General features: G+C 40.7%; 1 protein-coding gene across 2 annotated transcripts in view; it reads right to left on the bottom strand.

Moving 5' to 3' along the window:
- UBAP1 (ubiquitin associated protein 1) overlaps positions 1–19,055 on the bottom strand; it is a 42,289-nt gene that overhangs the window by 22,911 nt on the left and 323 nt on the right. The window lies entirely within an intron of this gene.

Genomic DNA, 19,055 nt, shown 5'->3' with positions numbered 1-19,055 from the left:
ACATACTGTAGAAGGCGATAAAGTCCCTGTAGTGCGCATGAGGAGTATGTTAGGGAAGACAGTTTGGGTTAGTCCTGCCTCAAGCAGAGACAAACCCATCCAAGGGATTGCTTTTGCTCAAGGACCTGGGTGCACTTGGTGGGTGATGCAGAAGGATGGGGAATTTTGATGTTTACCTCAAGGAGATTTGATTTTGGGAGAGAACAGCCAGTGAATTAGGCTGTATGATGTTAACTGCTAAATAACCTGCCAATGTATGTCATTGTATCTATAGTGTCTATATGCCATATTAAGGGTATTACAGTAAGAACTACCCAAATGACTCAAGGATGGACTTTGAAACCAAGCCAAGTGCAACAGTGATGGAACTTGAACTGGCACCCAGCAAATTCCGCAAGATCAACATCTTCGACCTGCAGACCAAGGGTGTGGGTTGCACCAATGTACCAGCCGCAAGCTCCAGAGGCAGCATGCAACAATCCAAGACCCCACACCATCTCTTCTATCCTAAAGGACTGTTACAAAAGATGGAGCCCCTAAGTCATGGACTAAATAAAATTGATGGGTACATTAGAGGGACGGCCCATAGGCTAAGGGAATGCTATTTGTGGGGGGTGGGGGTGGGTGTCCATATACATCTGGTTGGTTGGTTTTTTTTTTTTTCTTTTCTCCTTTCTGATTCTCCACCCCATCCCACCGGAGGCGGGCAGGAGGAATGAGCGACTGCGTGGTCCTTTGTTTCCAGCTGGGCTGAAACCACAACAACTGGGTATGTCTGTTAGCCAGCGTGGCACTTGTCTAGACACACCGGGTAATGCACAGATAACAATACAGATATACAATAAATGGTACCATTAGGAAGATATTTTCAGATACACACAAGAAAACAATGCTAACCAGAGTCCTCATCCACTGCCTACAGAATTTTACTAACAACTTCTTGAATTTGGATGAAAATCCTACATGGCCAAGATGTTAAACACAGAAGCACCCAGTCAGCTTTTAACAGAGGAGGCCTGTCCTGAGGAAAGAGTTAAGATAGAATTAGCTGTCTAATTAGTTGTCAGCTAAAACCCTGCTCCAGGATGCTCATGGTGTGTTCAATAACAAACATAACTGGTTCTTTTGCTAGATTAGAAGTACATCACAAGATCATTCTCAAGACACCACAGCATAATTCTTCAAATAACTGAATTTATAAGTCCTCCTTTGACATTATGCATGACAAAGAATCAGAGTTGCCCTTTGTTTCTGAAGCCCTTCATTCTTCAAAAACATGAAGTTATCTGGTACACTCCCACCAGCAGCAAACAGCGCTCAAAGCACAACTTTGAGCGGATCTAACATTCACACCCATTATCCCCTAACTGAGGTCTCACTCTTAGCCTGTTTCCACTGCAGATTCAAACTGCAAATGTTACCTTAAAGGAAGGGTGTCATAAGGTGAGGGTTACACAGACAGCTTAGCTATTCCTTCTGACAGCTGCTGACACTTCTGGGGTCAGGAAGGGCCAGTTTCAAGTACTTTCGTAAAATACTTTTTGCTGTGCAAAGGTCCCTTTAACATTATGTTGAAATCAATAGGTGATCCAAGCCTGTTGGCTAACAGAAATTCAACGCACGGCTACAGCCAAAGCTGTATGAAGAAGATTACCTGGGTGCAACCAGACTTCATGAAACACAGTGAGCAGACCCTAGGCTATGGGGCAATGGGTCATGCTGGGCAACTCCAGGCATACCTTGTACGTAAAAGCCATGTATCATTCTGCTAGATGTTTGGCAGGTTCTTCTTAGCACATCTCACCATCTCTCTCAACATTGGCATTACACCCAAAACTACTCCACTAAGCCAGAAAACTGTTTTTGGCACTAGCTGGCAACTGCTTCGCAGAAGTGAGCAAAACATTGTGGCTTCAAAGACATAAAAAAAGGAGGTGAAACAGTGCCCACCCTGCCATGACAGGAAGCTGTCAAGGGCAAAGCAACAGGACCACCCAATACAGTTGCATGTCAACTACTAGAGCTGAATGGGCTTTACCAGTCCCAGTGCCACAGAGGAGCAGACCAGAGTGCAGACTATAGCACATGAAATAGTGTGATCCGGGTCTGAAAGGTGCAGCCTGTCAGTCAAGCTGCTACATTGCTAGTTCCTCTGCATGAGAGTAGCAATTAAGATGTCAACTTGATTTGTTATTATTGAAAAAGCCAGGCCACCTGGGAAATGAGACAGCCTTCACATTACCTCATGAGTCCTCTGTATGTCACCAGAGACCATGACGCACTGCCTGAAAGCATGTACTATGGCTGCCCATCGTTCACCACTATTACAGCAGAGCTGAAATAGGGACAAGGCCTTTACATACTTCCTTTAATTTCTCTTGAGTTCTTCCTTCTTCTAGTTACTATCTCAGACTGAAAAGCAAGTGCTCCTTTTCTGTAGGATTTTAAAACTTCTGACAAGAGGAAGTAACCTCCTCATTTTGGCAACTCAACTTACAAAGAAGTTTTTTCAGTGCAGCACCAGTCTCCAGCAGGCCATTGCAAGGATGACTAAGTTTACCATCTCACACACTGACCTCTAAGTAACTGAACACTAAGTTACCATGACACTATCAATTTGCTCCAGGGACATTAGAAGCAATGCATACAAATCTGGCAGAACCAAAGATGTGCATGTCTAGCATTCAGGGAGTTTTGCAGTAGTATATCAATGTGGAGCGGCATAAAGCCTTGGATGTGTCCTCAGTGTCAAAATGCCCCGCATAAGCAAGAAGTATCTTGCTTTTGCTGGCAATCCTGTAGTAAAGTCCTAGTGCAGACCAGGCACCTGCATTAACTTCAAGGTGCAGTGGAAAAAATGATTCCTCTGCCATATGCAACACCTTTTTTTTAATTATAGAACTAGCTAAGGCACATCAATAGCAAGCTAATCATGAAACGCACCATTTCCAGAGAGACAGTCACACTTTAGATTCAGCTAGCATTTGAGTTTATATCACACTAGCTCTTCCTGCTGCACTGTGAGCATTTACCTATTAAGATACCATTACTGCAGAAGGCACTGTCAGCAAACAGAATTGTTAAGCACTGCACACTGTAACACTAGAACAGGCTGCCAGCCGCATTTCGTCACCTCCTTTTCAAAGAGGGTTTAATTAAAATAGTGTCTTGTGACTAATGAGATTTGATAGGCTATTCGGGGACCACTGTTACAAGCACCTTGCTGTTGCTCTGTCCTGCTGGCTGGAAAAAAAAAAATATTTCCACCAGTTAGAAGGTTACTGACCTTGCTACTATGTTTCTGGGCATTATCTGAACTGTATTTGCTTAGTCAAAGCCATTACACTGTGCACTAAAGGTCTACTTAGCTTTGTTAATGCTCTTCTAGAAACTTAAAGGGCTTGCTCCCAAAGCCTTACTCCAAACCAGCTAATGGATGACTGCAGCCCTATCACTGTTGCCTCTGATCTCCATACTCCAGAACAGGATGTTGAAGGGCATCTGTGGGAATGGCACATGGGGGCACAAATTTTGGTCTGATGCTTTACTGCACATTTTAAATTGACAAAGAACGTACTCTATACTGCATGCAAAATTTTCAACACCTTTCCTGGGCTAGGGAAACAAGTTTGTTGCATAGTACTACAAGGTTCTTACAGCCACCTACAAGCTCTCTTCTATAAATGTCCACCTCCCTACCCCCATTCCCTCATTCTTGGTTCCGGCTAACCCTTTGAAGAGAACACCAGGGAGGGCTACAAGTGCCTAAAAGTTATAAGCAACTTTAATGTCAGCAGCCACTGAAGCAACCTGATGTGAGCATTTCCCTTCCTGTCTGTATGTTCATTTTTCACTTAGTAACACTCATACTATAGGGCAATGTTCTTAAAACCAGCCAGCCAGATGAACACAGTATAGCAGAGCCCAGGATTAGGGCAGAAGATCGTAAAGCAATGATAGAAGGGGATGGGGCAGACCGGAAAACGACCACAGCAACAAAAAAAACCCCAAAACAAACATGAAGAAACAGAAGTGACAAGACAAAACGGATGACAGAAACAACAGGCACAAAGAGACATAGATAACAAGCTGGAAAGGCTTGAAAGGACAGCATAGAGATGACCAAGACAGTCCACCTGGCATGTCACCACTTAAACCTGAATCACTACTTAGCCATGCTGCCAGACAACAAGAATGCAGAGAAGCATGACTTGGTGCAGTCCAGCAATACCAAAGAGACTGTCTAATCAACAGATGAGGAAAAAAAAGTTACTACCAAGAGTGACTCATAGGGAGCTGCTGGGAAGCTGGGGTGTTTTTTAATTATTATTTTCCATGTTCCTTCTATTAGTGTTTTCCCTTAAGTTTATATCTACACTCCTTTTCTTCTGAAAGAGCTCTGACTGGTCAAGTTGGAAGCCCCTACCACTAATGGTACCTGGAACAGCTTTCTCAGCAATAACTGAAGCCAATTTAACTATTTGTCAAGAAGAACTGGTCTCCTGTTGCTATATACCTCATTTCAGGTGCAACTATGTCCAGATTCCAGACCACATGAATTCTCTGAAGTAACTCCCACCTAAGATTCAGGTATATGAGAAATGTACTTCTTATGGGTCAGACGAAACCCAAATGCCTCAAGTTACAACCATAATCAAATCAGCACATCTATGATTTTCAGAGGAGACCTGATCTCAAAACTTCCATTTTGCCTAATTCACACTGTGCAGTTTAAGTACACAGAACTGCGACTGCATCCATTAACTCTGAAAACTATAAAAAGACCAAAAAACTTGAAAAAGGTAATTTTTTTCTCCCTATATTACATTCATGAACTATTACTGATTTTACAGTGAGAAACAGTAAAAAGCAGTTTGATTCAAGTGATTGATTTCTAATGCATCTAAGGTAAACCACTGTCTAAATCTGGGATAAGTTTTCACTATAACTACTTGTTTCAGTGCAAGTGAAAGGCTATAACCAACATCAGGATTTTGCATAGAGGCTCATACAACAAAAATAGAGGTGGACAGTGCCTGTTGCTAGATAAAACAAAAGTTAAAGATTCTCACATCAAAGCTTCCCACCTATGTAAGTGTTCAATCATTGCCACATAATCGAGATCTCTCATGTAGACGAACAGTAAAAAAAGCTGATCACAGGAGTTTACTACAGTACAAAACAGATTCCACTTTCATTTACTGCAGTCTCCAAATAGATGACATCATCCTAAAATCTGCAGCAAATGCTTCTGCTTTGTACCTCTAACAGTTCTGCAAACAATGAGCACAGTCAGCTGCATGGAGGTACTCCCCTTTCATTAAGCACAATCAAGTTGAGACACTGATAACAAGTCTTTGGATAAAGTTGTAAAACTAGATTTGACATGTGGCAACTACATGCCCTGCAGGGGGATAAAAAAAAAAGTGGTGGAAAAAAGAAAAACCATCGCTTTCGCTAGTCTTAACAGAAAAAGAAGTTTTAAGTATATCTACAGTAATTCCTTGTAAGTGCTATGGCAGTCTAGGAGATAAAATAGTCTTAAGAACCTCAATGTGCCTTAAGATCAACAAACCCAAACCAGACCCTCCTTGAAGCCAATACAGGTATGGAGTGTCCGTTCAATTTTCACTGGCCATTGGTTAAAACAAATCTAATGACCTGGCTCCATCTCATAGGATGTAAGTACAAGTGGTCACAAATGCAGCATAGGGCTTACACTAACAACAGGGAGCAGAGGGAGGAAGGGATGAAGTATCTGTCTCTGCAGCATATACGCCCCACAGATCAACAATCCAAGCAACTGTGACAAGATATCTATATTTTGAAAGACAGCCTGTAACATCAAACTAATTTAGTTTGTTATTTCCAGTGCAATGACTAAAGGGCAGAGGGACAGAAACCAATAGAATGGCATTTTTAAAAGCATTTCTAGAATACCCGAGTAGGAAGGACAGGGAGAAAAGAGCCCCTGAGGAGTAGGTCTGTGTTCAGATCACATTATTGGATTATGAGACAACACTGTTTAGTGATGGCAATAACATCCATTACAGAGCTTTACCTGCAGATGTTGGATAGCATCTTCCTAGCAGCAACAAACATTAGAAGAAATTGATTCTTCAAATTGTGCCATTGCTTAATGTGACATAGTGGGCAATTAGACCTGCTTCAGTACACATCAATCAACAGGAAGCGGAAGACAACTCTTCCACACGCTCTCAGAGAAGCAAGGCATCTCTCACTCTATTGTTCCGTATGGATTCACTGCATTAATATTAGACACCTGTAGTTACGCAGCTATCCTGTCATGTCCCACTTTGCTCATTAAAGACAGTGTACTTGTTAAAAGCATGTACTATTTGGGCTGGTTGAGGATTTAAGGCTCTTAACTGGTAACAGACAGGTCTATTCCTCCTTTAAGATCCTGACTGTGTATTTGGGACTTAAGGTAATTTGCCATACTTTTCACCCCAAAATAAGGGAAAACCCTACAATGGCTGAGGAAATGCAGTACACTAATGCACCAGTTTTTCAATCACTGAATCACTTACCAGCCATACAAGTTTCCAATGAAGTTGAAAGTTGTACACCACATTAGCCTCTAGAACTACAAGTTTCACAAGCAAAAGCATCAGAAAACTGAAAATTACTTATAGACAGCCCTATGGTCTAAGCAGATCAGTGCAAGCTGATCTCCTTTAGCCAGAGACTGATGTGCCAAACAAGAGTACAGAAGATGCACATATTCTAAATTCAAATTTAACCATTGCAGCAAATGGGTGACCTCTTTAAAATGGACTCTTTCAAAAAAAAAAAAAAAAAAGTCCTGTCACAAGAGAAAACCACCTGCAACTAACATCTAAGCATGGCCTGACTTCCAGACTCAACAAACATGGGGATAGCCCAGGTTCTGTCAACTCCAAGAGCAGCCGTGGATTTTAGAGTGTAGCTCCTACTAGTAGTTGTTACCTAAGTTATTTAAATATCACCTAAACAGAAAAGCAGAGGAAAAATATATGGGTTTACATCTTTCTTTTGCTTCTCGAGATCAGCTTCACTAATCTAGAAGCTACAACATCACCACAAAAAGGGTGGTAAACTAGAAATAGAAGGACCATCTTCCCCTCTTTGAGGTACAACAGAAACAAGACAGACATTTGCATGATAAACCATAGCAGAAAATATAAATATGCTGTGCAACTCCTACATTCTAGGAAAAAAGTGAGAAAAGATGATCCAGCACTCATACCACTAATGAGGGCTACAATAATCTCACAATGCAGTAATGAAACAAGTCCCAAATTTGAAGAGCAGAGCAATTGCTTTTAATTACCATTTCCCTATAACTGAAGTTTGGATAGCAAATACCTACCACTTCTGAGAGCTTAAAGTAGTCTGATGGAAACCATCTAGTAACTATTAACAAATTTAGCTTCTTTGGCTTAATTAGCACAAGACTTCATACTACTACGTATGAGTCAAATCTTTAACAGTAATCAGCACTAGCCAGAGCCAGGTATGTGCATTAACTTTCCTAGTTAATCCTAGCACTTTAGAAGAAAGCTAATATTTCAATACAACCCTCTGAGTGAGAGATACTGCTAGCTAGAGAAAAGTTGCTAGCTTCAACAACAAAATAGCCCACTTATTCTGTTCTTTTGGTAAAGATGTATGAAAAAACAGTTAAATATCCTGCATATTTAAAATGTATGTCTGGAACCCATATGGAAATGACATAATTAGCATAAGCTAATTAAAATGCTGCTTTATTTGCTGCAGTGATACTTCAGTGTGTAACAAGCTGACTCTGAAGTACTTGAATATTATTAATACTTTAGACTTGTCCCAATTATGAATGAGGAGAGCTAGATAAACATTCCCAAAATGCTGCCAACATAAAACAACTTTTGCCATTAATTAGAAAATTCCATTTTTAATAAAAAAAAATAACAGAATCTGTGCAGTTTCAAGCTTTTTCTTCTTACGCTCTTTGACCAAAAGAGGTATACAGGTAGCTGATCTTATCTAGAAACAAGTTCAACTCTGTTGACCATACCAGGACCTACTTCCAATACTGACACAAGAACTCATTTTATTGCAGAAAGCAATTTGTATTCTTTTGATAAATATTAACTGAAATTTAATGCATTTAAACACACTACACCAATTAAATTACTTAAAAAAAAAATTCCAGAAGAAAGCTATACAACTGTCACATTTTCCCTGTTAAACCTCAGAACACAAATGGTACTATTTATTCATAGTTATGTTTTTGGTTAGAAATTTGGTGAAATACAAATGCTTATGGAATTACTTTAAAGCAGACAAAAACCATCTAGCAAGAAATCAAGTTGGATGAAAGTTTTAAAATGGAAAAATAAAATCCGCCAGCAGGTCAAGCATCACTTGCCATTTCATATATTTGAACTCAGCCAAAATACATGTCTACTGCACTGTACAAGAATAATAGGACCAGTGTTAGACTACTATAGATTCATCAATTTTTCCTCTTACACTCAGGTCACATGTCCTACCCACTCTCACCACACATTTAGTATTTTCCCAGCAAAACTCAGTATGGTACTGACAGAAAATACAGCCTGTTAAATTAACTATTCCACCTACAAACAACTCTGCCTGCCCTGCAACAAGCAGGCTAAAACCTTGAACTCAGCATGGGAGCCACTGCTTCAAATCCTGATTGCACCCACAGTCCAAGCAGTTCAAATACATAAAAGGCCACCAGCAGCCTGGTTAAACCTGCTGAACTTTTCCAGCCATCTGACATACTTGTTTTCCACTAATATACCTAATTTCTCTCAACTACAAGAGCCACATTCTGAGAACACAAGTTCCCTGCAAATTCACTTAAATTAGAAGTCACCAATTGTGGAGTGGTTTGGGTTGGAAGGGACCTTCAAACACCAGCTAGTTCACCGCCCCTGCCATAGGCAGGGACACCTTCCACTAGACCAGGTTGCTCAAAGTCTCATCCAACCCGACCTTGAACACTTCCAGGGACAGGGCATCCACAACTTCTCTGGGCCACCTCAGTGTCTCACCACCCTCACTGTAAAAAAATTTCTTCCTTACGTCCAATCTAAATCCACCCTCTTTCAGTTTTATCTCTCAGTGTCACCTGTTTTCCAGGAAACACCCTTATTCATCTTAAGTTACTCTTTCACCAAATACACACTTTGAGATACAGTTCTAAAAACTTCCTACTACTGAAGCACCTAAGAGCTGATCACAGCATACCTGGAAAAGCGTGCTCACAAAAATGCTTTTCTGCAAAGGGACAACATGAAACTCACACCATCTCAAACCTTCCTGATTTTCAAATCATACCTTATAAGCTTGGTTCACCTTTGTCTTGACAGTGCTAATGTCAGAAATGTCAATTCCATCTTAGGTGCTACAGATGTGATGTTGTTCACACACTTACTTGACTACTTTAGGGTTTTTTATACATCATCTTCCACTCATCAATGTGTCACTGGTACAGTTTCAGCTTTCAATGCTAGCTCATTTTGTCCTTAATTCATGTGTCACTCCTACTAAGCCAACAGGTATCTGTCTTCATCCAACCCTTCTTATCAAGACTGAGACAAGAAAATAAACATATACAGAAATACATGTCTGAAAAGATCCCAGGTTTTGCTGCATGAAGGATAAAACTAACAGACAAGGAAGAAAAAACTCACTTCAGCTATTTTCATATGTTCACTGAGCTGAGGTCTCAGCAGGGACACACTCCTTCCCAAACTTACTCATCCAAAGAAAGGAATCAAATTGAAATATAAAAAAGTGAATCAAGCAAATAAAAATATGCTCCCATTGCAGTAATGCCCAAATAAGAACCAATCTTGTTTCACCTCCAAATATAGTGTCAGTTAAGCCTGCTTTCATGTTTTTTCATCCAGTCCAAACAGGACTGAATAACTGCATTAAAAAGGTGACCTAGATGAGAAATACCATCAGTAGTCAACACCTAATTAAATTCCACTACCAGAAGTCATATTTTAAATGAGCAAGTTCCACTTGTTTTAATTAAACGCAGAACTGGTGCATAACGGAGCATAAAGAGCAGGAAACAGTTTTAACGTGAATACTTACACCTTAATTATTTCTTGAAAAGGCTTGTTAACTTTAGAGAAGACCAGAGCTGGTAGCAAAGATTAAATTCTGCTCTTTAAAAGCACACAGGGACAGACATTACCAGCTATCAAATCCACCCCCAAACTCTGACATACTAAAACAGCAGCAGACACCTGAACAGGCTTGGCGTAGGGGTGGTACCCACACAAAGTATACTTCTGGAACTGAATTCATTGGGAACACAGAAAGTTAGTTGCCTTGAGCAAACTTGTCTAGCGTAGAAAAGTAGAAATTTGTCTTTGTGCAAAGAAGTCAAACCCAGGTTGCCCTCAGCTATAGTGGATATATTACAAAAACAGAGTACAATAAGTAAAAGAGCTGCTTGCTGTGTTGTATATTAGAAAACTTCACTGGCCGACACTACCTGAAGGCAGCACACTTCAGTTCTGAGCAGAAACATCTTCCTTGCAATCTCTTGGTTTTGAGTGTTCAAACAGCAAAGGCCACTCTATTTAGGACTGCTTAAATGGAAATACAGTCCAACAACGGATTGAAAAGTTCAGGAATGGAAGCCACAAGCAACAGGAGAAAAAACAGAGTCAGTACATCTGTTAAGCAAGGTTCATTCTATGTGTGCAACTACCATAGCTGAGATTACTAGCAGTGAAGATACACAAACACGCAAACAATCCTCACCCTCTAAGAAGGAAAGCAGAGCAATTATCTAATCCCCGAGACATAACTTTCAAGGATGCTCCAGTTGCAACACTCACCTTTACATACTGCTTCAGAAAACCTTTCCATATCACAGGTGTCTTTCCTCCCTCCCTGCTATGCAGCAGTCACCAGCTACATTCAGACAAGATACTCAGTAGATCCCTAAGCATCGCAAAACAACCCCTACACCCACCTACCTTAATTCCAACTGTTTCCATACAAAATGAGTTTCAAGATTTACATTTCCTCACTTAAAAAAAAAAACTGAAAAGGTCTGCTTTCTCTCTGTATGAGACAACAATTCAGTTTGCCCTCCAAGCACTGCAATCCTACACTTGTAGTTAATGTTTGGAGCATTCAAGGACTAGTGTAGACTGGAAGCCTGCACTTCCCTACAAACACAGAATGATCTTTCTATCATGAATGTACAGAGCAAAATCCAGAAACTTGCAAGGTACTGGGAGTGACACACACAATTACAAGCCTCACAATAAGAGCGTATGAAGACTGAACTAGAGTTTCATGCTCAAGTGGAATGGAAAAGAAGCCATAGCCACAGAAAGACATGGCTTTCAGATGAAACCTAGAAGGCTACAGGATATTCATACTGCCCGGAACTGAATACCCTTTCACGCACACTTTTCATTCATTACCTTTCCCCTGAGCGGCAAGTAGTTCTGCCAAAATTCCCTTATACCCTCAGTACTGCCTGGGTCTTACATGAGACTTCAACATAGTTTTCAAGGCACTTAACCAGCAGTAAAACTATCCCTGTTTTGCAGGTGTGGGGAACAGGGCACAAAGTTAAAACAGTTTGCCCACTCATCCAGCACAGCCAGCAACAAAGGCAGAACAGAACTTATATTTCCTAAATCTGAAATCCACAGCTAACCCAGGAATCTCACTGCATTCTCTCAAGTTTGGACCAGTATCTTTGTCTCCCCCCGCCCCATTTTCCCTATCAAATCACTCCTATTCAGCTTTTCATCTTACTGTAAAAGCCTTAAGGATGTTCTTCTGGATTGATAATAGCAAATTGGATTTAGTCCAAACTTTATTTCTAAGTTACTACTTCAAATTCATTTAGGTCTGCAATTGTTACACACTATATATCCAGTCTCGTTCAGCAGCATAAACTTTTTTCCTGCAAATTAGAAATTTCTTCAGCAGCTACAGTAATGAATACAACCCCTGAAACACTTAAAACATTGAATAACTAAACAAAACCAGCTCATTTTATGTGCAAAAGAAGCCTTCAGAGACGCACTAGCTTCATTTCCTCAGGACATTTTGACAGATCTGACTCAGCTTCAGTAATCTAGCCTTACTTCTATTTTATAACTAGACCAGAGTAGGTTGCTGGATGAGATTGCCCCACGACCATCCAACAGTCATACCCACAGCTTTTCCTCTCCAAACATCTTAACAGACTGGCAACAACATGGGACTGCTAACAGTACAGAGATGTATCTCAATGGACCATCATTACTAGGACAAACAAGAAAGATTTCTTTTTTTAAAAAAAGGAAAGTGGAAAGAGTATCAGATTTTCTCCCATGACCTGAGAATCAGTCCTAGCCTGCCTCTTTTATAACCCCTACATCTGATTCAATCCAGCTCACTTCAGCAAATAAATCCAGTGCTACCTAATGACAGAACAGGACTATTACATTTACATTCCTGCAGTAACGTCTAATTACAGAACTATGCCTTGAAGAAAGCTTGTAGTACAATGGACACACAACTTCTCTCTTTCTCTTCAAGTTGAGAGAGAAGGCCTTCACATTACTCAGTAGAAGCAATTTATCCGGAGTATAGCTAGATCCCTGCATTAAATACTGGTGTATGTCAAGCCTTCAACTCCTTGGGAGAAGGGAGAAAAGGCAGAGAGGTAGAAGGCAGAACTTTATCAGTCCAATATCATAACATATACAGAACAGCCCAAGAGACAGACATACCTTCAGAGCTGTTTACTACTTGCATATGCAATATGGAAGCTCATGTATGAAAAGGATGTCACGTCACACAGATGTGACAGGATTTTTTACAAGGGCACGTAATGATAGGACAAGGGGTAATGGTTTTAAACTGAAAGAGGGTAGATTTAGATTAGATATGAGGAAGAAGTTCTTCACTGTGAGGGTGGTGAGGCACTGGAACAGGTTGCCCAGAGAAACTGAGGATGCTCAATCCCTGGAATTGTTCAAGGCCAGGTTGGATGGGGCTTTGAGCCACCTGGTCCAGTGGAAGGTGTCCCTGCCCATGGCAGGGCAGTTGGAACTAGGTGATCTTTAAGGTCGCTTCCAACCCAAACCATTCTATGATTCTATGTGACAGCCATTCTGTCAACCAAATGTGTATTTCTAGAGTCCATCCCCAGCTCCAAAAGCAGCTTAAGACAACAGCCATTTATGCCACATTCAACTTCTTCACCTCTGTCTACCTTCATTTATCTTGCATCTCATAATACGCTGGTGGATTCTTTAAGCTGTACTTATTAAGGCTTTTCCAGTTGAAGATCTTCTTGCAGAAGAGATTACAGAACATAACAGTATTACATTTATGTCCACACTTGAATCTGCTAGTTTTCCCTTTGCATACAAATTAAGAAAAATTTAATAGTGTTAGTTAAAAGCAACAAGCTTTTTACTATCTTTACTTGAATTTTTCTTTGCAAAGAAATTACATTACTGAGCACTGGCATTCAGTGGTCTAGGAATACACTACAAGTTTTTTACCAGCTATCAAAAGATTTCAAGCCAAGTCAATAGAAATCACATATTAAACTCCCTTCTATAAACAAGAAGGAACCCTGTAACTGCAGATATTTTGAAAATTGCCCCCTGCTAAGACACTAATCAGAATCTAGCAATTGTTCTTCCACAGACAGTTCACTGGCTTAAAGGAACTGCATTTTGCATTTGTGCAAGCACAAGACTCCTTATCAGCTGTGGGAGTCCTGAAATGCATCTCCCTCACAACTTAGTCTGACAGTTCTTCAGATTAAAATGGTAACACAAATATTTGGCTGATTAAAACTTCATAAAGAATTTTTTACCCAAACATTTTCTTTAAAGTATTCCTCAGAATAGTATCTAGAAGATGATACTTCAAATAGTTCTATGCTTAGTTGTAAAAGTAATTGCCAGCACAGAGCACTGCCAGCCAATGACCACTTATAGAATTACGGCTTGATTAACACATCTAGGTCTATAAGGACTCCACCAGTCTCAGAGGCATGTAATATATAAATCTGCCCCCCCAAAACTTTATGGTTCATTACCCCCTCAGCTGCAAAGTTATTTTATACTACCATAATTTTTCCATCCACTTTTGATTGCAAAACTCTAACTCACACCCGGTTTAGGGGATACATTAACTTACTCATTCCCCCTCTTTCCAATAAAGAGCCTAAACATACTTTCTGAAAAGCACAATAAAAGCCATTTTTTTTTACACTGTTAGGAACACAGCAAGCAAAATGAAACTCAATAATCTTTTAGCTTTTTTTCTACCAAGAAGTCAAATACACTGGCAACAAACTGCTTGTGGTGACCTAATACTTAATTAAAAGATTAAGAACACGTTCTTTTCTCAGAGGGTATGCAGCATAAAGCTTTTCTACCCTTTTTTGCCACACACAATTTTATTCCAGATGACTAGTGGTGATTTCATTCATATAAACTCCTTTCCCTGCTACATGTGCCTCCTATATTTCTATTTCAATTTATTACACATTACTGTGCAAGGATACCACATGATGGTATTAGTCATTAGGGTGGATCCCAGTGTGGCTTTGGTGTATCAGAAAAGGAAATACATATGCTTTAACAACTACTTTGCAGTGTGTTTATAAACTAGGAATCTAGTTTTATTTTAGAGTTCAGAACTGATGAGGCATATCAAGTTAAACACATAAACACGTCTCTACCTAGATTAACTGGTTATACGCATACTCTTAGAAATCTAACCTCCCAAATTCAGGGAATAAATCTCACCAGTCATTTCAGTCACGGCTTCAGGTGCTGCTAACCTAGAGATGCCAAATGGTGCAAGCACAAACATTAGGAAAGGGCTTAAATCAAATCTTTCACATAATCTAGTAGATAGTTACCATGAATGCTGATCTCCAGCAACATAGACCAGATTAACTAGCAGCTCACAACTCTTTACTGTTAGTAGTTTCCATTATACCAACTACCAATAGCTAAATAGCTTAAGTATATTCATATTCAGACCATCTTCCAGCTGAAGAGCTGACTACTTCTTGGATAGGACTCATGTTCTTCTGATTTCCCCACTTAAAATATTACTCTGGTGTAAGAGTTTCTGACACAAAATGCAGCTGAGAAAACAGAAGCTCATAATTTCCATTTGAACTGGGTCAGTTAGAAACTGTAATACTACTAATGCAACATGGTATTTTGAACCAATCTGCCTTCCCTTCTAGAAAAGAAGATTTAAACCTAAGTCAGAGCAATGATATTTTGTTCCCCGTTTGATATACTTTTGCGTTTCCAGTACATTGCAAGCTTAAAGGGTTCTGAAAAGACTTTGTAGCCTTGAGGGAGAATCCCACCCCCCCAACCCAGTCTGGACATACAAGCTGTTCTTTCAAAATTTCCCAACCACAGGAAAGACAGTATTTCTTAACATCTAAGAAAATGCCTTCCCCATGTCAGCAAGGATTTGGAATAAATCTGATCATTCAAGAGAGGGAAAAACCCCAATGCTCAGTTTCTCTTGGAGACCTCAATACAAGACTACACTGACTGCAAAAGGTCATTAGGGACACAGAACATGAGCTTACTCAAACCAAGTCAGAGGGTCAAAGCATTAAGCAATGCACTTGCATACCAGAAAGGATTACCCACCTAAGTAGTTAACACACAAAAACTGTGAGCTCAGGCTTGTATCGATCAACTACAATCCCAGTGATTGATTGTAGAGTGGTACATGCTGTAAGATCAATAGCATTGCCTTCCTAGTTATCAGAGCAAGCAGATACAATACAGGGAAGAGAAATCAACCTCTGATATACCCTAGAAGACCTACTTTTTCAAACAAGAAAGCTATTTATAACTTGTAAACAACATTCTTTGCCTTTCCTTCAAACAATAGCTTTCAAAAACATCTTCCAGAGCTTTTCAACTAAAGCTCCACTAGACCTCCTTTACACTGACATTGATCTGAATTGCACTGATCAATTTTAAATAGAGAGTAATGCCTTGAGGTAGAGATCCTTGTAAAATGACAGCTGAAGCTCTGGAATTTATGACTGAAAAGACTGGGAGTGATTATGTTAGAAACAAAATGCCAGAGAAGGCTGAAGAGATGTTCTGTCTAGTAAGACTAAATTTCTCACAGATGAGGTTATTAAAATATTCAAGCCAGCACCAGTTGTAAAATACAGGAGCAGGCTGATGTCAAAAACTTATGATATAGGGACTGGACATTGACAACAATATTGCATGTCCTGAATTTTCAGTCCCTGGAGTTTGTGAAAGCAACATGAAACCATAAGTTTATACAATTAAAAAGGAAGAAGATGAGCAAGGTGATGCCTTCTGTGGCATTATGGCACTTTTGTCACCAGCACCAGCCAAAACAGCTCTGGCTGCCAGTGTGACAGAATTAGATGAGGTGGTCTGCTGGACGGGTCCAGAAACCTGACTCCTATTCTATTAGTTAGAGATTTTTGTCTCTAAGATAACAAGTACTGGGCACTGCAAAACACCATGTGAACAATGGAGATGGAGTTCTTCCACACGTTTTGGATGACAGTTCACCATTAAGATTTTTCTATCCATCAACATAAACTATACAGTAAGTCTCCCAGCTGATCAGTGTATTCTCTGTACTCATCAGTGTACTCTTAAAATATTCTGAAAATTGAAGTTCAGTTCATTAAAGAGAAACTAACATGTATTCATTCACCCATCTTACACCTGAGATTTCCTTGGTTTTGCCTTTGAAGTTCCAGGTACCTTTATTTCAGCTTACACTTGACTTATGCAGAGTGTGTGATCTTAGTAGAAGCAACTTCTTGCCTGACTCCTTTGTTCCACAGTGCACTCACAGGTAAAAAAACGCAAACTATCAAACTTGCAGGCCAGATCTAGCCAGTGAGACAAAAAAAGTGCAATCACTTTCAGTTTTGTTGAGACTAAACCCATGAGCTTGCAAAAGCTGTTTAAAGGCTGCATGTTTTCTCTCTCCCTACCCTTAGGATTAAGGTTTTGCCTAAAAGGTTTAAATCACCCAATTGCAGTGGTCATCTAAAGCATCACTGCCACTTTGGAATCACAGCTCTCCATGTACAGAAAACTGAAGTCATTAAGTGGCAGTACTACTGCAGTACTGCAACCTAACACCATCCTGCACATGGCCTTGCATAAATTGGTCCAATTCTGCTATGCTGCTACCACATATACCATCTCAGTCCCATTCCCTTCCCCATGGCTACTACCATGCTACACACATAGTTCTGTTCTGGAGAAAAGGAGAGGAGGCGGCCAAAACACTTTTTGTCCCTCTCCCCTGAAAAATGCTGTTGCAGAGCAGAGATCCCAGGTATGCAGGGTCTGCCCTAAGAAAGCAGCAGTTGCACAAGTGCCTGCACAGGGGCAGAAAGTCCCATGCTCCAAGGATGATAAGGGAAAGAAGGTGAGGAAGAGGTCTGGCTAATTGCAGTATCGCTTCTTCCTCTTTTTCCTTAACACCCTAGATCACAGTTGGAGTAAGATTCCCCTCAACAAGCTCCTACAAAAGCCTCTTAACCCCATAAGAGGCTGTGAGATGCAGTATGTCTTCTATCGGTAGCGTAGCCACTGAAGTTTCATCACCAGTCACAACTCAGTTGTTCCTTAATTTGACAATACTCGTCATTTAGGAACATCCACCTCAAAGTGCTTAAATTGGACACAAATGCATTTTTACTGAGTCCAGGGTGGCAGCTATATCAGTTGTCCAGCCAAGTGCTAGAGTCCATCTGTTTATTCTAATGAGACAGCATCAGTGTTGTAAGATTTCTGTAAGACTACTTTTTTTAACTTGTTTGGAATTTTTAAGTTATGTGGGGAATAAAAACACTTGATAAGGTGATTACTCATTTCCATCTATTGTCATTTCTTTTACTAATAAAAAAAACCCCAAAGCAATCCTAACTTTCCCTTTAAAATAACAGATTTTCAGCTATCAAAACTCAGGAAGACAGTTCTTGAATTACACTAAATAGCTTCATAAAATTGTTAAATGTTTTACTTCTAGTAAGCACTGAGCTAAACAGAACACAAAGCATTATCAGGAAGTTAGAAACTACAAAACTGAAGCGTTCCTACACCAGTGTGTACATCCATAGTATGTCTGCATCTCAAACGCAGCAGAAGATATGAACCTTCTCCCCATTCAAAAGCAGAACAGCTAACCAGAAAAGATCCAGGAATAGGTAATAAGCATAAACAGAGATGTGAAGGGCTACGACCCATAAAGTAAACAAGACTTTGGCTCTTCAGCCTACAAGCAGATGCAACCGAAGAGTGAATACAGTAGAAATCTAAAGCACAAGTGACATAGGGAAGATGAGTACTATGGTTTTCACAACATAAGAGCCAGAAATGAAAAAATTACCTGAAGGCAGGCTTGACAAAACCCACACACACAACCCCCCAAACAAAAGCAGCCATTCCAGTTTTTCACAGAAGATTTAGTTACTATGGGGAGGAACTTACTTCCAAATATCACAGAAACTAGCAGTTTACTCAGATTTCAACAGCAATGAGCTCTTAGAAGGCAAGTTTATCAAGGGTTATTAAGCAGTACGGTATTCCCTTGACTTGGGCAGTGACCGAAGCTGCCAGAAAGCAGGAGAGCGTAGGGAAAGGAGCATCCCCCCCCTTGCCTAACCCCCCTTTGCTCCCCGGCTCCAGTCTAGGAGCAAGTGCCAGGACTCCGTCCCTCCGAGCTGACGATGCAGGTTCTCCCCTCCATTAAACGTTACCTCCAAAAGCGGTCTCGAGGCGCCGTGAAGGCGGAGCAATGCCGCACTCTCACGCAGGGCCCACAGGCTCGCTCCCCTCCGCGGCCGGGGGAGCGGCCCCCCAACCTGCGAGGCCCCCCCCCCACCCCGGGAGGCCAGCGGCCCCGCCGCCGCCGCCGCCGCCCCTTCACATCGGCTGAACCAAGACAGAGGCTCGGAGCGTCCCCGGTCCCGGACGAGGCGAGGAGGCGGGCAAGTTTGG

Source organism: Haliaeetus leucocephalus, unplaced genomic scaffold (assembly GCF_000737465.1).
Source record: "Haliaeetus leucocephalus isolate CR32 unplaced genomic scaffold, Haliaeetus_leucocephalus-4.0 Scaffold269, whole genome shotgun sequence".
Taxonomy (NCBI): Eukaryota; Metazoa; Chordata; class Aves; order Accipitriformes; family Accipitridae; genus Haliaeetus; species Haliaeetus leucocephalus.
Note: the sequence above shows the minus strand (reverse complement) of the source record. Positions and strands in the feature narration are given on the sequence as shown.